Source organism: Pituophis catenifer, unplaced genomic scaffold (genome assembly GCF_029215685.1).
Source record: "Pituophis catenifer annectens isolate HBS135680 unplaced genomic scaffold, rPitCat1.0.hap2 SCAF_5, whole genome shotgun sequence".
Taxonomy (NCBI): domain Eukaryota; kingdom Metazoa; phylum Chordata; class Lepidosauria; order Squamata; family Colubridae; genus Pituophis; species Pituophis catenifer.
The window spans coordinates 107,315,724-107,338,662 of NW_027256885.1; the positions used below are offsets into that span (position 1 = coordinate 107,315,724).

Here is a 22,939-nt window from a genome sequence, read left to right on the forward strand (position 1 = left end):
CCCTCTAGTGAGGGCTTCTCTATTAACACGCTGAGTGGGAGGGGCAGGTATGGCGGGAGCAGGGGGCCATATCATGTGGTGGGGGCACGTGCTCGCTATCTCCGAGCGATTGCGTGCCCCGGTCCCCTTAGCTCTTCCCATTCCCCAGGCTGCTTAGAGTCTCAGCGCCCGAGTCTCCGGCTGATGTTATGTAATGCCAGGTCCGTAGTAAATAAAGCCCCCCTCATTTGTGATCTTATTCAGGAGGGGGGAGCGGACCTGGCAGGTATCACGGAGACCTGGTTGGGCCATGAGGGGGGAGTTCCCCTCGTGGAGATGTGCCCATCAGGCTTCCGTGCATTTCATCAGCCGAGAGCTCAGGGCAGGGGCGGGGGGGGTGGCGGTCATTTTAAAAGAGGGTCTTGATCCGAGGGAGACCACTGTACCTCAGATAGCCGGATGTGAGTCCCTTTTTGTGAAGTGGGGTCGTGGGGTGCAGATGGGTCTGTTGATCACGTACCTGGCTCCCTGCCACGTGGCAACGACCCTGCCCGAACTCCTCAATGTTATAGCCGAGGTGGCGGCTGATACCCCCAGACTTGTGGTCATGGGGGATTTCAACCTGCCATCCATCGGTGAGACATCTGAGGTAGCTCGGGAGTTCATGGCTTCCATGACGGCCATGGACCTGACCCAAGTAATTCACGGCCCTACTCATATGGGGGGGACACACTCTGGACTTAGTTTTTATCTCTGGTCAGTGGTTGAGTGGCCTTGATATAGGGGATGTAGATATTGAACCCTTGTCATGGTCTGACCACTCGCTCCTTCGACTAGACTTTCTGACCGCCGTACCCCGTCGCAGGGAGGTGGAACCGACCAGGTGGTTCCGCCCCAGGCGCCTGATGGACCCTGATAGGTTCCAGATGGAGCTTGGGCCATTTCCTGAGACTCTAGCTCACGACTCGGCTGATGACCTGGTGGCCGCCTGGGATAGTGCGGCTGCCGGGGCTTTGGACCGGGTCGTGCCTTTGCGGCCTCTGACCCGGCACCGAACTCACTTAGCTCCTTGGTTCTCTGAGGAGCTGAGGGAGATGAAGCGCCGGAAAAGACGCCTAGAGAGCGGTTGGAGGGCCAGTCGTTCCGAGTCTGACTTGACACTGGTAAGGTCTCATATTAAGACCTACCTAGTGGCGATAAAAGCGGCGAAATCTAGTTATTTTGCCGCTCTTATCGCGTCATCAGATAACCGCCCAGCCACCCTGTTTAGGGTGACCCGCTCCCTCCTCCATCTGGGAGCGCGGGAGGACCCCTTGCAGGGCCGAGCTGAGGATTTTGTACAGTATCTGGATGATAAAATAACTCAGATTCGGGAAGACTTGGCCGCCGACTGGGTTAGTTCAGACGAGATGACTGAGGCAGGCCTTGAGAGTGTTATCTGGGAGGAGTTCGATCCTGTGGCTCCCGAGGACGTGGACAGGATCTTGGGGCGGCTGAACGCAACCACATGTTTATTGGACCCGTGTCCCTCCTGGTTGGTGCTGGCTTCCCGGGAGGTTACACGAGGCTGGCTCCAGGGGATTATTAACGCTTCTTTGAGTGAGGGTGTCCTGCCGCCTGCCTTGAAAGAGGCGGTGGTGAGGCCTCTCCTCAAGAAGCCATCCCTGGATCCGGCTGTTTTGGCTAACTATCGTCCAGTCTCCAACCTTCGCTTTATTGCGAAGGTTGTTGAGAGTGTGGTGGCGCGACAGCTTCCCCAGTACCTGGATGAAGCTGTCTATCTGGATCCGCTCCAGTCCGGCTTCAGACCTGGGTACAGCACGGAAACGGCATTGGTCGCGTTGGTGGATGATCTCTGGAGGGCCCGGGATAGGGGTTCTTCCTCTATCCTGGTCCTATTAGACCTCTCAGCGGCTTTTGATACCATCGACCATGGTATCATGTTGCGCCGGCTGGAGGGACTGGGAGTGGGGGGCACCGTTTTGCGGTGGTTCTCCTCCTATCTCTCCGACCGGTCGCAATCCGTGTTGACAGGGGGGCAGCGGTCGACCCCAAGGCGCCTTGTTTGTGGGGTGCCGCAAGGGTCGGTCCTCTCGCCCCTCCTGTTCAACATTTATGTGAAGCCGCTGGGTGAGATCATCCGTGGTTTTGGGGTGGAGTTCCATCAGTACGCTGATGATACTCAGCTGTACATTTCCACCCCAGACCATCCCAATGATGCCTTGGAAGTGATGTCCCAGTGCCTGGAGGCCATGCGGGTCTGGATGGGGAGAAACAGGCTTCGACTCAACCCTTCCAAGACCGAGTGGCTGTGGCTGCCGGCGTCCCGGTATAGCCAGCTGACGCCATCGCTGGTTATTGGGGGCGAATCATTGGCCCCCACGGAGAGGGCCCGCAACTTGGGTGTCCTCCTGGATGCGCGGCTGTCTTTAGAAGGGCATATGACAGCCGTGGCCAGGGGGGCTTTTTGTCAGGTTCGCCTGATACGCCAGTTGCGCCCCTTTCTGGACCGGGACTCCCTACGCACGGTCACTCAAGCACTCGTCACTTCTCGTCTGGACTATTGTAACGCTCTCTACATGGGGCTCCCCTTGGGGTACACCCGGAGGCTCCAACTAGTGCAGAATGCGGCTGCGCGGGGGATTATGGGAGCGACGGGGCGCTCCCATGTGACTCCTCTCCTGCGCGAGCTGCATTGGCTTCCGGTGGACTTCCGGGTGCGCTTCAAGGTGTTGGTGATCACCTTTAAAGCGCTCCATGGCTTAGGGCCAGGGTACTTACGGGACCGCCTTCTGCCACCAATAGCCTCCCACCGGCCGGTTCGCTCCCACAGAGAGGGCCTCCTCAGGGTGCCGTCGGCCAGACAATGCCGGCTGACGACCCCCAGGAGGAGAGCCTTCTCTGTGGTGGCACCTACCCTATGGAACAATCTACCCCCAGAGATACGAGTGATCTCCGACCTTCGGATTTTTCGTCGGGCCCTAAAAACTCATTTTTTCCAGTTAGCCGGTCTGTCTTGATTTTAGGGTTAGTTTTTAAAATTTTAATATTGATTTTAATTGACAAGTTTTAAATTATGGGCCAAATTATAAATTATTTTAACTTTATTTTTAAACTGTGATGTTTTGTATAGATGTTTTTATCTTGGCTGTTCACCGCCCTGAGTCCGAAAGGAGAAGGGCGGTATAGAAATTTGAATAAATAAATAAATATATGCTAGTTGTTCCCGACTCTAGGGGGCGGTGCTCATTTCCCTTTCAAAGCCGAAGAGCCAGTGCTGTCCGAAGACGTCTCCGTGGTGCTGTGGCCAGCATGACTAAACACCAAAGGCGCACGGACCGCTGTTACCTTCCCACCAAAGGTGGTCCCTATTTTTCTACTTGCATTTTTTACATGCTTTCGAACTGCTAGGTTGGCAGAAGCTGGGACAAGTAATGGGAGCTCACCCCATTACGTGGCACTAGGGATTCAAACCGCTGAACTGCCGACCTTTTGATCGACAAGCTAAGCGTCTTAGCCACTGAGCCATCATGTCCCTGTTTAGAATGCAGTACTGCAGGCTAATTCTGTCTGCCTGCAGTTCAGCAGTTCGATACTCACTGGCCAAGGTTGACTCATCCTTCCGAGATGGGTAAAATGAGGACCCTGATTATTGGGGGCAATAGGCTGACTCTGTAAACTGCTTAGAGAGGGCTGTAAAGCACTATGAAGTGGTATATAAGTCTAAGTGCTATTGCTTTTAGTGACTGTTCAAACTTACAACAGTATTGAAAAAAGGGACTTATAATAGGACCTTGAAACTATGAGCACTGCAGCAAACCCACAGCCACATGATCAAAATTTAGGTACGTATTTACAATGGTTACAGAGTCCCAGGGTCATGTGAATACTCCTTGCGATCTTCCCAGTTGGCTTCTGACCAGCAAAGTCAATGGGGGGGAGCCAGATTCACTTAACAACCAGTTAACTGACATTTATTTATTTATTTACTTATTTGCTTATTTATTTATTTATTTATTTATTTATTTATTTATTTATTTATTATTCGTATTTCTATGCCACCCACTCTCCGAGGACTCTGGGCGGCTTACAACAAAGACAACATGAACAACATATTGCCCCCAACAATCTGGGTCCTCATTTTACCCACCTCGGAAGGATGGAATGCTGAGTCAACCTTGAGCCGGTGACATTTGATCTGCTGATCTGCTGAACTAGCAGTCAGCTGAAGTAGCTGCAGTACTGCACTCTAACCACTGCACCACCTCGGCTCTTTTTGCGTGTTGTAAAATTGGGTGCATCTCACTTACCAACCTCCTTGTTTAGCAATGGAAATTGTGGCCCCAACTGGGATTATAACTCAAGGATTACCTGTGAAAATTTCTTGACTTGGGATAATCAGTGAGAAAGTTTTATCCTTTTTTTTTTTGGGGGGGGGGCGGGCACGGATCCCAGATGAGTTTTGAGTGGTACAACAGGGACTGTCTTTCCGTCTCTCCCCAAAATTTCAGGAGTTTAAAATAGGCAGTGACAAAAATATCATTTAAATTTAATTTACCTTGTTAAAATGAATTACCAATATTACAAATATTGGTAAATGATTGGTAAATGAATGATGGAAGCGTTCCAGTATTTGAGGGGCTGCCATGAAGAGGAGGGAGTTAACTTATTTTTCAAAGCACCAAAAGGCAGGAAGTCCAGTTACCTTTTAGGAAAAGCACTTTTGGGACTTAATCTAGAGCAGGGCTGTCAAATTCGATTTCATTGAGGGCCGCATCAGGGTTGTGTTTGACCTTGGGGGTGGGGATGGCCAGGGTGGGGATGGCCAGCTTGACATCACTTGTGTTGGAGGCGCCTGTGGTGGCCTGAGCGCTCTGCCAGCGAAAACAGGCTCCCGAGCTCCGTTTTTGGCTCCAATGGCCTCCTGCACCCCTCTGCCGGCGAAACCTGAGCTTGGGAGTGCTGTCCCTGGTCCTCACGAGCTCCATTTTCAGCTGCGACCACCTCCTGCAGCCCTCTGCCAGTGAAAACGGAATTTGGGAGGCTGCACACAGCCCTTCTGAGCTCCATTTTCGCTGGTAGAGGCACTGCGGGACGGTCCTTCACTGTTTCCAGGGCGACCCCACGGGCTAGATCTAAGTACCCTACAGGCCAGATCCAGCCCCTGGGCCTTGAGTTTGACACCCCTGATCTAGAGGGATTTTATCTCCTTCCTCCATTCAAGATCACTTTAGTTGGGTGCTCTCCTCTTCCTGCCTTGCCAATTTGTCTTCTTTTCACTTCCAAAAGATGCAGAATTCTTCTAGAACAGAAGCCAAGGTCCCTTCCGGCTTGAGTTCCAAGGGAGCCAGTCTTCCCCTGATGAGGTCTGAGGACTACCGAGCATTGTCTCCTCCTACCTATGGCTTGGAAGACTATTTTAAAACTGTCCACCTGGAAGAAACGTCATCAGTGCAAAATGGCAAGTGCAATGTGAAAAGGGGTGGTGGGTCACACAGCTTTTCCTACTTTTCTGGAGTTAATTAACTGGAAATTGATCTGAAGGCTGAAAAGCCTTATTTTTAAAAATCTGAGTGATCAAAATTGAATGCTTAAGGATTAATTGCAGTAGCATTTAGCAATAGCAATGGCACTTAGGCTTATATACCACTTCATAGTGCTTTACAGCTTTATGAGAGCTGAGGTGGCGCAGTGGTTAGAGTGCAGTACTGCAGGCTACTCCAGCTGACTCCTAGCTGCAGTTCGTCAGTTCAAATCTCGCTGGCTCGAGGTTGGCTCAGCCTTCCATCTTCCGAGGTGGGTAAAATGAGGACCCAGATTGTTGGGGGCAATATGCTGACTCTGTAAACTGCTTAGAGAGGGCTGTAAAAGCACTATGAAGCGGTATATAAGTCTAAGTGCTATTGCTATATAAGCGGTTTACAGAGTCAGCGTACTGCCTCCAACAATCTGGGTCCTCATTTTACTGATCTTGGAAAGATGGAAGTCTGAGTCAGCCTTGAGCTGGTCAGGATCGAACTGCTGACAGTCAGCAGAGTTAGCCTGCGATACTGCATTCTAACCACTGCACCCTCACAGTTCATGTAGGCTTATATACTGCCCCATAGCATTTTATAGAACTCTCTGGGCAGTTTACAATGTCAAAGCATTATTTACATATTGTGCCCAACAATCTGGATCCTCATTTTCCCAACCTCAAGGATGGAACCTTGAGCCCCATCAGGATCAAACTGCAGACTATGAGCAGAGTTTGCCTGCAATACTGCACTTTAACCACTTTACCACCAGGGTTCTTAAGAACATTCCCTCTTTGTTTTTCCCCTGTTTTTGATCCCACCTCTTCCTATTTTACTAGCTAGACCAAGATTTAGCAAGCCACCACATGTCTGTAGAGATTCTCAGTCATCCAAGTCATGGTTGTCCCAAAGGTGCTTTTTCAGGAGGCAACTGGACTTTCTTGTTTTTTTTTTTTCATTTGAAGACATTTCGCTTCTCATCCACAAAGCTTCTTCAGCTCTGACCGAAGAAGCTGTCAGAGCTGAAGAAGGTTCTTGGATGAGAAACGAAACGTCTTCAAAAGAAAAAAACCAAGAAATCCAGTTGCCTCCTGAAAAAGCACCTTTGGGACAACCCACCACATGTATTATTCCAAGTTTTGTAGCTTCTTTCTCCCCCCAAACCAAGATTGCATGGCCAACATTTGGCCTCCAAATCATGGGTTTTACCCCAAATCCTTCCTACAAATACCCCAAGGTAAATCAATAATTTTTGGTTTGAATTCTGAAGACATCCCCATCCCATACTTTGCAGTTCCTATTAATGTAAATGAAGCGGCCTCTGATAGATGACCACTGGATAACTTTCTATTCACTCTATTCTAAAAAGCAATGCATCCGGTTGGAAAAAGTACAAACTCTGCCAAAATCCTTTTGGTTCCTCTAGGAGGCCTCTAAGTTGTCAGAAGAAAGGAACATTCTAATGACATACAGCTTAAAGGTTGGTTAGGTCAAGGGGATCCACATGAGTTAAAAGTTGTCTATCGTCAGAAGATGATTTGAATCTATGCTTCAGTAATCTACAAAAAGAATTATAACTGTTTTGCAAAGAAACTCTGTAATTAGGAAATGTCAATTAAAAATGATAAATGCATATGACCATATGAATTGCTGAGTTAACAGAAACCTTTGTCTAGAAGGGTATAAAACCATTGTACCTAATTTCTGTCTTTGTTCAACGCTTCATGTACAGAGCTTTGAACCTATTGCGCAATATTATTATTATTATTATTATTATTATTATTATTATTATTATTATTATTATTATTATTATTATTATTTTATTTCTATACCGCCCTTCTCCCGAAGGACTCAGGGCGGTGTACAGCCTATTTAAAAACACAGACAAAACAACAATATAAAATTTAAAATAATTAAATAAAGTGGCTCAGATTTAAAACCCCAATAAATTTAAATACCCCAATTTAAAACTATTGTGTTGATAGTCCGGCCTGGCGGAACAACAAGGTCTTCAAAGCGCAGCGAAACACCCGGAGGTCGGAGATCTTACGAATTTCCGGGGGCAGTTCGTTCCACAGGGCTGGGGCTCCCACAGAGAAGGCCCTCCCCCTGGGCGTCGCCAGCCGACATAATTTGGCTGATGGCACCCTGAGGAGACCCTCTCTGTGGGAACGGACTGGTCGGTGGGAGGCTATTGGTGGCAGAAGACGGTCTCGGAGGTACCCGGGTCCTATGCCATGGAGCGCTTTAAAGGTGGTGACCAACACCTTGAATCGCACCCGGAAGACCACTGGGAGCCAGTGCAGCTCGCGCAGGAGGGGTGTCACATGGGCCCATAACCACCCGCGCGGCCGCATTCTGGACCAGTTGGAGCCTCCGAGTGCTCTTCAAGGGGAGCCCCATGTAGACAGCATTACAATAGTCCAACCGGGAAGTAACAAGGGCATGAGTGACCGTGCGCAGGGCGTCCCGATCCAGAAAGGGCTGCAACTGGCGAATCAGGCGAACCTGATATATATATAAATTTGTCTCTGATTAATCCAAAAGTTGTGTTTGTCTTATTAAATCCACAACACTATAGGCTAGTGCTCTTTGCAGCCTCTGTCCCAAAAAGGATCCAACTTGGCTATAAGCCAGTCTCAGAAATTTCCACATCAGCCTTCCTATAAACATTTGCCCTTCCAATCTCTTGAATTTAAATTATTCACAGGCCTTCCTGGACTGGAATGACGAGAAGTGATGTCCAAGAGAAGTGAAAAGCTCCAATTATAGAAGACTGATCTGGAATCCACGCATACACCCTAATTCATATTTAATTGGACAATGGGAAGATGTTTCCCGAAAGGTTCCCTCTGCTCAATGTTTCCAACCACTTTGCCCAAATGTCCTCGTCATTTCACATCTGAATGTTAATTAAGGAAAGTGATTGCTCAGTTACTGCCAACTCTTGTGGCTCAATAGACATCTTGTTGCCAGAATTGTCTCCTGGTAACTAATTTTTTTTTTTTATTTATTTATATGCCGCCCTTCTCCGGAGACTCAGGGTGGCTTACAATGCGTTAAGCAATAGCCTTCATACTTTTGTATATTTAAACAAAGTCAGCTTATTGCCCCCACAAACTGGGTCCTCATTTAACCTACCTTAGAAAGGATGGAAGGCTGAGTCAACCTTGAGCCTGGTAAGATTCGAACCTGCAGAAATTGCAGGCAGCTGTGTTAATAACAGGGTGCATTAAACCACTGTCCTACCAAGGCTCCTTGGTAGGATTGGTAGGATTCAGTTGCTTACAGAATTGAGGTTCTGTAAGCAACTGCTTATGTCATCAGCAATAGCATCCAGTCACCTACGTTTCCGCATTAGTAAAGTAGATTTGGGCTGCAAAAATTAGTAGAACCTCTAGATGGCAGCGAACGGCTAGAGATTCCCATTCTCCTTGCTGCCATCTAGTGGACATTTAGATTTTTGTAGCCTAATATGGTTGTCATGGACTAGGCCCCCATTTGATTATGTGTATATGTATGTGTGTGTGTTTGTACTGCCCATCAGCATTTGCTTCTTGGAGCTCTTGCAAGCTTTTGCCTGTGCCATTGGAGACCATGATTAGCTGGCTTGTCTGTTGCCTTCAGTTTTTGAAAGCAGCAATGCTTGCCATGATGGGCTAAAATCAGAGGTGGGGAACAATGGCCCCTTTATGATTTGTGGACATGGCTGGCTCAGGAATTCTGGGAGTTGCAGTCCACAAGTCATAAAAGGGCCATCATTCCTCATCCTTTGGCTAAATCAAGAAGGGGCTATAAGGCCTAGAACTCTTTGGGCTAATGTCAAGAGATCCACTGGAATTATTTCTCATTCTGTTCCTCTTTTTGTTACCATTTTTCTGCAGTAAATAATAATTTTAAAAAAGGAAGTATTAGTGAAAAAAGGATGGAAAGCAGTGATGTCTGGATCCCACAATAAAATTATGTGGAGAACAATATGCATTTGTTCAGTGAAAATCCTATTTGGAAGGACCTAGGTTCATTCCAGGGGTGTAATTTCTTCAAAATTATTTATACAATGGGGCAAATTCATGCAGCCTGTAAAGTAGAATGGGGTTTCCTTCATTTGTCTTAGATATGTAAACTATTGCTTATCTTGACAAAAGGATTCAGCAATTATGACTAACACTGCAAACCAAAGCACATTGCTTCTTAAATGAAAAAAAAAGAAAAACTGAAGAGAAAGCTGTCAGCCTATAAATCCACAAAGATGATCCAGTGAATGTGAATAAATGTTACTAAGCCAGTTATGTTTTATCTTTAATATTTCAGAATCAAGAATATCTAAAAACCATTTGACTAGGCCTGCAAAATACCCAGGTACTTCTCATAGGCTGGATTCACATATTACCCAAAGCCATAATGAGTTTCCTTTGGTTTTGTGACGAAATGGGGTTGAGGGGTACCCCGGACCGTGAACCAGCTCATGAGTAAACACACTGAGACTGAAATAATTCTGACAGAGGCGTCTTGTGTAAAAATATAATTTACTTTAAAACATTTAAAAAGCACTATGTCTTTAAGAAAACACATTAAAAACAAAGTCTTATCTGGGTATGTGAAGCAAGGCTATCTCCCTAGATCCCTCTCCACAATACCGAAACAGTTCACAAAAGAATAAAGCTAGCATGAAGGTAAGCAGCTTCGGCGTCGATACATCATCAAGGCCATCATAATGGGAGCAGCATGAGCTTCACAGCTGAAAGTCACCTGAAGTAAAAACAGTTCAAACAGCAAACATTGCTTGAAGCTTGTGGGAGGAAGAAGGTCCAGCAACAGCAGTCCCGATGATAGCTTGCGTGCTACAAAACAGCAAAAGGCAAGCATCCGTGGGAGTCTCTCTGTAGCGACGTCTGGAGTCCTTATCTGCATTCTTCTCCCATCTGCGGCGTTGCACCAAGCTTCCTGCAGGAGCTGTGCATTTAGGCCTAGAAGACTAGGCCCAAGTAGCAAGCAAAAGGTCCTTGCTTATATAGGGAGTTAACCTGCAATTAACTAGGGCGGGGAAGGCTTGCAGGTAATTACAAACAGGAGATGGCTTGATTAAAACCATACTGTTTGTGAGTAGGCAGATAGCCACAGCAATCCTGGAAACACTCGTGACAATCCCCTTCTCTGCGGCTATTTGACTGGTTAACAAACATACATTCTACATTGGGTACATATATACATCAATGGTAAGTACATTCACATAGCCATCGACATTTTACCCAGAAGATAGAGGTGTTGGTCACGGGGCAGCGGTTTGGTAAACACGTCCGCTACCTGTTCCTTGGTTTCACAATACACAGTCTTAATGAAACCTGTTTTCACCAATTGCCTCACATGTTTGTTTTGTATATCAATATGGCGTGATCTCTGGCCTACAGCATCAGCTTCCGATATGTTAATGGCAGGCATGTTATCCTCATAGACTTTTATAGGTTGCATGGGCTGCCTCCATAAGCTTACCAGAAGATCGTCAAACCAAACTAGGTTATTGGAAGCTTTGGACAAACTCACATACTCAGCTTCCGCTGTGGAGGTTGCAATTAGCTTCTGCTTCCCAGAGTACCAATACACGGGGCTACTATTTAGGTATACAATGTACCCCGAGGTACTTTTTCTAGATCTAACATCCCCTGCCCAATCGGCATCCGAAAAACAACTCAATCTTAATTCTCTAGTTGCTTCTGGTTCCAATAACAATGAATAGTTCACAGTACCCTTTAAGTATCTCAGGAGTCGTTTAATTCCGCTCCAATGGTACTGTGTGGGATGTTCAGAATGTCTAGATAACACATTTACACTTAGACTGATGTCCGGTCTAGTCCAATTTGCAATGTACAACAACGACCCAATCACGGACTTGTAAAGGGTCTTATCTTCAAACTCCATGCTCTCAGTGTACATGTTCTTAAGGAAGTCTGTTGCCATAGGGGTATCGCATGGCTTCGCCTCTACCATGCTACACTTTTTAAGCAATTCCTGAATCTTATCTTCCTGAGAGAGCCGAAACCCCTTCTCGGTTTTTACGAATTGCACCCCTAAAAATTTGCTAATGTGACCTAATGGTTTTAAGGCGAAACTCTTACTTAGGTCCTCAGAGAACTTCTTATGCCTGTTCTCTGATCTGCAAATATATAGTATGTCATCAACGTACAACAGTACCGTTTCCCTAATGCCCTGATCTTCCTTGACAAAAACACACTCGTCAGCCGACGATGGTAAAAAGCCCATCTCAATCAGGCTTTTTGTCGTACCATCGTTTACCAGATTGTTTTAAGCCGTATAGGCTCTTGTTCAACAACCACACATCGTCTTCCCGATGGCTTACTCCCTGAGGAATCCTCACGTACAGCTCTTTGTCTAACTGGGCGTACAGGTACACGGTCTGAATATCGAACTGATATACATGTTCGCCTCGCATGGTAGCGATGGTGAGAGCTGTTCTCACGCTCTCAGGGCGCACCGTGGGCGAGAAGGTGTCCTCATAATTGTCAGGGAATCTCTGCGAAAATCCCTGCGCCACTAGTCTCGCCTTATAGATAAAGCCCCCACCTTCAATGAGCTTTTGCTTGAAAAGCCACCTGGTGCCGATCACCCTCTTGTCTTTGGGCAATCTTGTTGGCATGAATACATCGAGCCTTCTCAGGCTGTCTAATTCTGTATCCATAGCGGCCAGCCACTTCTGTCGTTCATGGTCAGGTAAGGCCAACACATCCTCATATCTGTGAGGGGTGGCCAAAACCTGGTCGACTGAGGTAACAAAGTCGTTGTACCTCTTAGGCTTATTGCCCCTGGTAACCCTAACTGGTCTGCCTTTAGGAGAGTCACTCACATCAGAGTCATCCGATGAGTCATCTACCTCGTGACTATCACTATGCGTCTCAGAAGCTGGGTGCCTATCCTTCCTGGCTACCCCCATCTTACGCTTCAATAACCCTTTCAAGGGTGCCTGGGATGCACGCTTCCCAGAACCAGATGTATCCCTATCCTCGGGTAGGTTTTCCGATACATCCTCCGATTGCCTATGACAACTACGGGAAGGGTTCCGAGTAAGAATCTCATTGGCATGGATCTTACTCCAGTTGGCCCCTTCGTGAAAGGTGGCGGACCTTGATATCATTAGTTTCCCGTTAGGGTAGGCAAACCTAAATGCCTTGGAGCCCTGCTCATAACCAACGAATCTCAATTTAACAGAGATCCGGTCTCCCTTTCTCCTGAGCTCCTTCGGGACATGAACATCGGCCATCACTCCGAAAACATGGAGGTGTGCCAAGCTAGGCTTATGGCCGTATAGCACCTCGTATGGGGTCTTCTGCACCACACTAGACCACACACGGTTCAGGGTGTAATTCGCGTATCTTTTTTTTTTTTTTTTTTAATTTGATTTATATGCCGCCCTTCTCCGAAGACTCAGGGCGGCTTACAATGTGCTCAGCAATAGCCTTCATCCTTTTGTATATTTATACAAAGTCAGCTTATTGCCCCCACAAACTGGGTCCTCATTTCACCTACCTTAGAAAGGATGGAAGGCTGAGTCAACCTTGAGCCTTGGCGAGATTCGAACCCTGCAGTAATTGCAGGCAGCTGGTCTTAATAAGCTTAATAACAGGGTGCCTTAAACCCCTGTACTACCAAGGTATCTAACTGCTTCTACCCAATACGCGAAGTTTAATCCGGAATCTTCTAGGGCGCACCGCATCATTGTTTGTAATACGTCGCTGCGCTGTTCTGCAACGCCATTTTGAAACTTAGAGTAAGGCGCGGTGCGTAAGTGGACTATGCCCTTACTCCTTGACCAGCTGGAGAACTGCCTGGAATTAAATTCAGTCCCCCTGTCAGTTAAGATCTTCTTAACTCTGACCTGGTGCTGGTTCTGGACTAAGTTACAAAATTCCTTAAACTTAGTCAACGTTTCACTCTTAGACATTAGGGGAAAAACAAATCCAAATCTGCTATGGTTGTCTACTATGGTAAGAAAGTACCGTCTCTTACCCACGGAAGGTGTGAATGGACCCACCAAATCCATGTGGACGAGCTGAAACGGGTGTTCAGAGTACCTCTGAGACCTCTTGGGCGCAGATTTCACCTTCAATTTTGTGCTCCTACAAATTGAACAGTCTAGAAATGTGTTACAATCATTGATCTTGGTTCCCCTTGAGTGTTCGGTTACCTTTTTCACTATAGGAAAACTCACATGACCTAATCTACGATGCATCAAGTGAGCACATTCATTATGCAGCGGCTCACCTGTAGCAATTGCATTAGCATTTTCAGGTTCCCTATTATCTGACTCTAAATTAAAATTTAAAAACTTTTTATTAACTTTACATTTGTCTTTACAAGGCTTCCTCTGATAAAAGTCTTGATCCTCATCACCTAGTTCTAACTGTGATTCATTGTTACTACCAAATGAGATAGTGTAATTGCTATCACTGCAGGACTCAGCATTCGTATTGGGGGAATAATAAGGCAAACCACCTATCTTCAAAACCTCCCCAATCACACATTTGTTGTTTTTGATCACAGCTGTTCCTCCTGAGAACAGAATCTCCATTCTAGGGTTCTCACATATCCTCATTAGGCTTAGCAGATTATGATCTATCTCTGGTACATACAATGCTCCGTGAATCTCCCCTATCCCAGGGATATAAACATCTCCAATGCCAACAACATTCACCTTTTTACCGTTTGCAACTTTGACCATGGATTGATGCCTTCTCATATTAACAAACAACCTTCGGTCACTGACAACATGGTTACTGGCTCCACTGTCCATTAACCATAGTTGCTCTCGCTGTTTCCTTGTAAGCTCTGACTCAGTAGTTTCCACTATACCTACAGAGCTATCATTAAACCTGGGATTGTTCCCTTTGTTGCCTCCATTTGGCTTTTTACCCCTTCTGTGGTTAGGAACGTCTACACTTGGCTTTCTACCAGGAGGTAATGGCCTCCTTTTACATTTATTATCAGAAGGTGCCTTTGAACATGCCCTAGCATTCACATTTTGTGGGCAATCCCTTCTATAATGTTCGTTTGAACCACAATTGAAGCATTCTCTGATAGTATATGCTCTATCTGAACTATCAGGCCTTCTTGAAGGTTTTTCCTTTTTGTGAAAAGCCGCCCTGCATTTTCGCAGGTTATCTTCTGCAATCAATCTGCCAGATAACACTTCTAAGGATAAGTTATTACAACTAACATTATCCAATTGTGATATAAAATTATCCCAGCTAGGATCAAGGGAATTGAGTATAACAGTAATGAGGGTTTGTTCAGACACTGTTTCCCCCCTCAACATCAATTCCTGCCTTAACCTGTTTAACTCACATAAGTGTTCATTAATATCTACTCCCGCCTTCAACCTTGCGGAATAGAACTCCCTATAAACTCTGTTTGTAACATGGGAGCTTTTTGAACAAAATAGCTTATGCAGTTTCACCCAAACTTCTGTTACGGTCAGGTTACTAGGTAAACTGGGATATAGTGCAGGGTCAATGGACATCAATAAAATACAAAAGGCCTTATGATGTAAAAGATCAACTTCTAAGGACCATGGTCTAGGTGGGGGTTTTAAGAACAACGATAAAACATTTTCTTTCATTAAAATTACTTGAATACTTTTAACCCATTCCTTGAAATTTCCTCCACCCACACTTAAACTTTTCAAATTAGGAGGAAGGACCTGTACATTATTAAACATGGGAACAGACATTAATTGATGTTCAAAATGTGGTCCATCCTGGAACGGGCAATAAGGCATTGGAATGGAAGCACACAACACAGTGTCTTCCATCTGGCATTCTGACAATCGTTCCTCCCCAATGGGAGGGATTAAAACTTCATGTTGTGCAGATGCAAAGCTCATCCTGGCTTGATCACAAAAGCTCGAGGGTCCTCTCTGGTGCACATCTCTAGGAATTTTTGGACGCGCTCCCAAATTCCTATCTTCAGTTGAGGCAGCCTCCGGAACCGTCCTGGATGTCGATGTCATCACGGATGGATATATCCCACTCGTGGCATGCGCTGAATTAGTCGCAGACATCAGGGGTGCTTTGGTATGTGCAGCTACTATTTGTTGAGCCGATGGTGCCTGCAAACCATCGCCTAAAATGGTTGCCAAAGTTTCTATCACACTTGCAACCTTACGCTCAACATGAGAGTCTCTTAAATTTTTAGCAGAAGTCACTGATGTCATCAAGGGAGCTAAAGTCTTTATGGCCTGATCTATGATGGCTTCAACAGCAGGTGGCGCAATATCAACTTGGCCATGCTGGTTTAACAAAGAAGCAGGAACATTCGAATCAGGCAGTCTGTTATCCCCCATTCTCCACTTATGGTCTGAGGTGGGGGTTTTAGAAAAAGATTGAAAGTCTCTTACCAATCCGGTGTTTTCTAGGACTTCGATCTTCTTTCCTTTCACGACTGGATTCTTTAATAATCCGCTAGAATCAGCAGTCGGGTTCTGACTTACTGTGGGCAAACCTAAAAACTGAAGGATTGCCTTCCTAAACTCATCATCCACCTCTGTATTTGTTTTCAAGACCTGAAGTGGCGTTCTTCCAGTCTCTACTTCTTTAGGTGATGATGGTTTACTCACTATCTTAGGCCCTTCAGAAGTTGAGGCCTCTGCTCCAAAACTTACAGCTCCACTATTCTCTAAATCAATTAGAGTTTGGGGTTTTTCAGCCAAAACATTTTTGGCCTGAGCCCCAGACAGTCCAGTTTGTGACTTCATACTTTTTGCTGCTGCTGCTGCCCTAGTCAACATCTGTTCAACTGCAGACATTCCAGTCTAACGTGTTACCACATGAGCGTAAGTTCATTAAACCATCCTCTGCTACCAACTGTGATGAAATGGGGTTGAGGGGTACCCCGGACCGTGAACCAGCTCATGAGTAAACACACTGAGACTGAAATAATTCTGACAGAGGCGTCTTGTGTAAAAATATAATTTACTTTAAAACATTTAAAAAGCACTATGTCTTTAAGAAAACACATTAAAAACAAAGTCTTATCTGGGTATGTGAAGCAAGGCTATCTCCCTAGATCCCTCTCCACAATACCGAAACAGTTCACAAAAGAATAAAGCTAGCATGAAGGTAAGCAGCTTCAGCGTCGATACATCATCAAGGCCATCATAATGGGAGCAGCATGAGCTTCACAGCTGAAAGTCACCTGAAGTAAAAACAGTTCAAACAGCAAACATTGCTTGAAGCTTGTGGGAGGAAGAAGGTCCAGCAACAGCAGTCCCGATGATAGCTTGCGTGCTACAAAACAGCAAAAGGCAAGCATCCGTGGGAGTCTCTCTGTAGCGACGTCTGGAGTCCTTATCTGCATTCTTCTCCCATCTGCGGCGTTGCACCAAGCTTCCTGCAGGAGCTGTGCATTTAGGCCTAGAAGACTAGGCCCAAGTAGCAAGCAAAAGGTCCTTGCTTATATAGGGAGTTAACCTGCAATTAACTAGGGCGGGGAAGGCTTGCAGGTAATTGCCAACAGTAGATGGCTTGATTAAAACCATACTGTTTGTGAGTAGGCAGATAGCCACAGCAATCCTGGAAACACTCGTGACAGGTTTGGCTTAGGAAAATGTGTGAATCAAGCCATCGTGGTTAATTCCAGTCATGTTTTGTGAATTCTACCATTATGAGCTACGGTGGTGCAGTGGTTAGGGTGCAGTACTGCAGGCTACGTCTGCTGACTGCTGGCTGCCTGCAGTTTGGCAGTTCAAATCCCACCAGGCTCAAGGTTGACTCAGCCTTCCATCCTTCCAAGATGGGTAAAATGAGAACTCAGATTGTTGGGGGCAATATGATGACTCTGTAAACCGCTTCGAGAGGGCTGTAAAAGCACTGTAAAGTGGTATATAAGTCTAAGTGCTATTGCTATTATGGTTTACAAATCACATATAATTGCATATGTGCATATATGTGCATATATATATATATGCACATAGATTTTTCTCAGTGATAGTACATGGAATCATGACTAAAAAAAATCTATAGTTAAATGTACTGTGATAAGACCAATGCTGTAATTTATAGATTAGCTTATTGTGTGACTTTAATTATTGTGGTTTGTAAGCCATGATTTTTTTCTTAAGGCAATATAGGGAGCCAACCATTGTGATTAATCCAAGAAACCATGGCTAAAACAAATAAAGGATAAGTGGGGTGTATAATCGTGGCTTTTTCCCCCCCTTTCAGAAGCTCTACCACCAAAAGTCGTTTTAAGAAACAAGTCTTCTGGGACCCTTCACTGAAGTAAAAGCATGTGTATCAGGAATGTAAGAACATAACTATTAATTTACTCTTTTGTGACAGTTAGAATGAGTTAGTCATTCATAGGAAAAAGAGACTGTTCCAGTTAGTGACAAACTTAGCAGGAAATCCTTGATCAGAATTGGTATGGAAAATGATGAGTGACTAATGTCCCATGAACCACTACCAAGAGGGCCCAGCTTTAAAGGAACATGTGCTGAAGCTCTCGTTCAATCACATATCACCATCCAATCTTGCCCCCTATGCCTGGGCTGTGTCAAGCATATTTGATCTAATCCAAGATGATGGCTGTGATTAGAGAACACTATGGAAGACTAGTGCTCTCACAACAAGCCTTCTTGGCAAAATGTGCCTGTAAGAGCAATGCTCATTGGCTAGAAACCAGGAAAGGAAGCTGTCACTTCCATTGATGGAAGAAGCATAAACGTGAACAGGTCTTCTCTAGGGGGCTGACATGGGCATCTTGAACACAGGATCACCTTTTAATTAGCCTAATGCTTTGTTTTTCAAGAAAGCTGAAAGGACAGAGCAGGAAAATCCTCATGCGTCGGAAGTCCAGACTCCACAACAGCGCACACTCAGAGGTATTTTTTTCCCTGTCTTGTTTGGGGAGATCTATTCATCTGAAACCAGGCACCGCGAGACCATCATGGAACTATTATCACCTCTAGCCTTGCTTACAGAGTTCTTTATATAACAGGACTTGTTCCATGGCAGGAAGAATGAACAAATGACACCCATGTGTTTGTGGGTGTGGGTGCATAGCAGGGGTGGGCTCCTGGGGGTTCGGCGGGGTTCAGGTGATCCTCTAGCCAAGGATCGCCGGGGTTCGGTGAACCCCCAAATGCCACCCCTGGCTGGCCATGCCCACACCCACCCCACTCTGCCCCTCCCCTCCCCTCCCAGGAGTCTCCACACGGCCCGTTCATCATTCCAGGTAAGTGCAGGGGCCGTGCGGAGGGTCTGGGAGGGCAAAAAATGGGACTACCAGAGGTTCTGGAAGTCTGGAAACAGGCCTGTTTCCGGCCTCCAGAGGGCCTCCGGAGCCCTGGGAAAGCAGTTTTTGCCCTCCCGGAGGCTTGAAGAAAGCCTCCGGAGCCTGGAGAGGGCAAAAAATACCTCCCCCACACCTTGCTTCTTGTGTTGCCTTCTGGTGTTTTGGAGAATAAGTTGATCCCTTTGTGGCAGCTCAGTGGTGGAATTCAAATTTTTTTACTACCAGTTCTGTGGGTATGGCTTGGTGGGCATGGCTTGGTGGGCATGGCAGGAGAAGGATACTGCAAAATCCCCATTCCCTCCCCACTCCTGGGGGAAGGATATTGCAAAATCTCCATTCCCACCCCACTCTGGGGCCAGTCAGAGGTGGTATTTGCCGGTTCTCCGAACTACTCAAAATTTCTGCTACCGGTTCTCCAGAACCTGTCAGAACCTGCTGAATAGCAACCCTGTGTCAGCCCTTCAAATATTGCAACACTGATATCATGTCCCCCCACCCTATTTTTTAAACAGGTAATAAGCAATGGCCCCATTCAGATACATTTGCTTCTCCATTATATCCAAATTATCCTGCATACCTTCATTATCCGCCGGTAAGTAAATGAGAAATACTAGGAACAAGATTAGGAAAATATGGGGAGAAGTATCCTTAAGAGATCTTCTGTGAATCTCTCTTGCTTACTTCCACTAAGGTAAAGGTAAAGATTCCCCTCGCACATACATGCTAGTCATTACCGACTCTAGGGGGTGGTGCTCATCTCTGTTTCTAAGCCGAAGAGCCAGCGCTATCTGATGACGATTCCATGGTCATGTGGCCGGCATGACTCAATGCCAAAGGCTCACGGAATGCTGCTACCTTCCCACCAAAGGTGGTCCCTGTCAGGGTGGCAATTAATCCCATTCTGCTTTTGGGTAATTGCACCTTGATTAGAGAATGGATCGTAGCTTTTCCTTGAAGTATACTTTAAGAAAATAAACCCGAGATATATTCTAATAAACACATTTTATTATAAAGAAAGTAAAAACATCTTACTAGCTAATTAATTACATTTTGGCAGCGTTCCTGTCAGACCTCTTGGCAGGCGAACAAAGAAAGTTAGAAGAAAGTGAAAGAATGTGGACATGCGCAGTTAGCTTAGAGATAAGAGCTCTGATCAGCTACGGTAAGTCTTAGAGTTCAAGCACAGCTGGCAAATACAAAAAAACGCATTGACAATCCCCTTCTTTGCCAGTTGAGCGGACATCAAGTACATCATCAAATAAGGCACATCTTCTTACGCAGATACTCGTGTTGAGCTGCTGGAAGCGGTTTGTTGAGCATATCAGCAATTTGATCATGTGTAGATACATACTGCAATTTAACAAAACCTTTTTTCACTAATTGTTTTATGTTTTGATAACGGATGTCAATGTGTCGGGACCTAGAACCTGTGAAATGTGATTCAGAAATATAAACCACCGATTCATTGTCTTCCATCACGGTAATTGGTCTGATCGGACATGTCCAGATATCTGTGACCAAAGCATCAAACCATGTTAGAGAATTACATGCATCTGAAACACAAGCATATTCAGCTTCAGTAGATGAACAAGAAACAAAATTCTGTTTACGCACTTGCCAATAAACAGGACATCCATTTAAGAACATCATATAACCTGAAGTACTTTTACGTGATTTCTTATCACTCGCCCAATCAGAATCTGCATAACAACATAATTCTGCATAATCAGTATGTGTTGGTTCTAACAATAACTTCATGTGTTTAGTGTATTTTAGGTATCTCAATAATTTCTTAACACATGTCCAATGAAACTGTTTTGCCTTACCTACGTGTTGAGACAAGAGATTAACACTAAGTGCAATGTCGGGTCTGGTCCAACTACTAATGTACAACAGTGACCCAATAACTGAACGATAAAGTGTTTGATCCTCGAACTCAGGACTTGCTTCATGTGTTAAGTTGTGAAAATCTGTTTGCATGGGTGTCTTTGTTGTGTTAGCATCCTTCATGTTGCAATGATGCAAAATTTGTTCAATTTTATCCTCTTGTGAAAGACTAAATCCCTTCTGTGTTTTGTCAATCTGAACACCTAAATAAGTGCTAATATGACCTAAAGATTTCAATGTGAAGTATCTCTGCAAAGCTTTGGCAAAAATTTCACTCATTTGCTTATTTGGACCAATATAAACAATATCATCAACATAAACAAGAACTATCTCATATGTATTGTTAGATCTTTTTGTGAACACGCACTCATCAGTTTCGGACTTAATAAAGCCCATTGAATTTAGTTTGTCAGTAAGACATAAGTACCACATTAAACCAGACTGTTTCAGACCATAAAGACTTTTGTTTAGAAACCAGGTATCCCCTTCTTGCTTTCGGAACCCTGGAGGACCTCTCACGTAGATCTCTTCATCTAGGTCAGCATGTAGATAAGCCGTGTCAACATCAAACTGGAAAGCTTCTAAACCAAGGATAGTTGCGGTGGCTAAAGCAATTTTTACACTCTCAGTTCTGACTGTCGGTGAGTAAGTATTTGTATAGTCCTCAGGATAACGTTGAGCAAAACCCTGAGCTACAAGTCTGGCCTTGTACAGTGACTCACCATTTGGCTTCTTTTTGATTCTGTAGACCCATCGAGTGCCAATGACCCTTTTGTTTGCTGGAGGTTTTGCAGGTGTAAATACTTTAAGTTTCTTTAGACTGTCCATTTCAACCTGCATTGCTTCATACCATTTCTCTTGCTCTGAATCAGGAAGATGTTTGATTTGTGTGAGATTATCAGGTGGAAGTGTAACATTGCAAATCAAAGGCAAGGGTGTTTTTGTCAGTTGCCACGAATATCGTTGTGGAGGGATTCCCTTTGTGACCCTCTTGGAACGTCTCGGAACAACAGTCCAGTCTTCTGCTTTGTCCTCGTCCTCACATTCGTCGCTAGCGTCAGCATCTGCAGCTTGCGAAGACAGAACATCAGGTTGAGAAGAACTAGTGGAATCTTGATCATCAATCTGCGCAGCATCAGCAGTATCATCTCTGGGAAAATAAACTCCAGGATCATTGGAATGAATCCTGGACCAGTCAACATCTTCCTCAAAATTAGCAGATTGGGAAATCACAATTACATGTTTAGAGTCAATAAATTTGCTCCATTTTGAGTTATCATCAATGCCCATAAATCTCAGTCTCTTTGCTGCTGGACCTCCTTTTCTTCTTTGAGCTAAGGGAATGTTCACCATAGTATATGAACCAAAAATATGGATGTTTTTGAGATCGGGCTTGTACCCGTACAACATGAAGAAAGGAGTCTGATTTATTACACTGCTCCAAGTACGGTTGACAATGTAATTTGCATATTTGATAGCTTCACCCCAGTATGGGTTACTAAGGTTGGCGTCTTCTAGGAGACAACGCATCATAGTTTGCAGTATTCCTTGTCTTCTCTCTACGACTCCATTATGAGCCGGTGTGTAAGGGGCCAAGGTCTGATGAAGAATTCCATTCTTATGCATCCAGTCCTGGAAACGCTGAGACATGAATTCAGCACCACGATCACTCTGGATTCTGGCGATGCGAACTTGGTGTTCGGTAGAAACAAGAGCAGCAAAATCTTTAAAGATCTGAAAAGTCTCAGATTTTTCTTTCATAGGATATACATATCCATATCTAGAATAATTATCAACAATTGTTAGAAAATATTTTCTACCACCAAGTGTTGGCGGAAAAGGACCAACTATGTCAGTGTGAACCAAATCAAAAATGCATGTTGACAGGCGTGTAGTGTGTTTGGGAATGGCTGCTGCTTTGGATTTGGCCTTTTTGCAGACAGCACAATCCAAAAACACCTTACACCCCTTTAGATCCAAACCTTTTGCGAACTCCGGCATCTTCCTAAGAACACGGAAACTGGCATGCCCCAATCTTCTATGCCATTTATGGATACACCTGGAATGCAAAGGTTTACCAGTTAGTGAATTCTCAACATTAACAGTTTTATGAGGAACCTCAGGCTTGCTCTGAGCAACCTGTTTCCTAATTTTCATTTTGTTGGCTTTAGGAGCCTTTGGAGTAGCAACAGGATCACTCACTGGAGCATCTCTCTCTGGGCCTGTGCTCTTCACTTTTGGAGTTTGTATACTTG

General features: G+C 45.1%; 1 pseudogene; it reads left to right on the forward strand.

Annotated features, from left to right (window-relative positions):
- LOC139317764 (receptor-interacting serine/threonine-protein kinase 3-like) overlaps positions 1-22,939 on the forward strand; it is a 62,100-nt pseudogene that overhangs the window by 11,974 nt on the left and 27,187 nt on the right.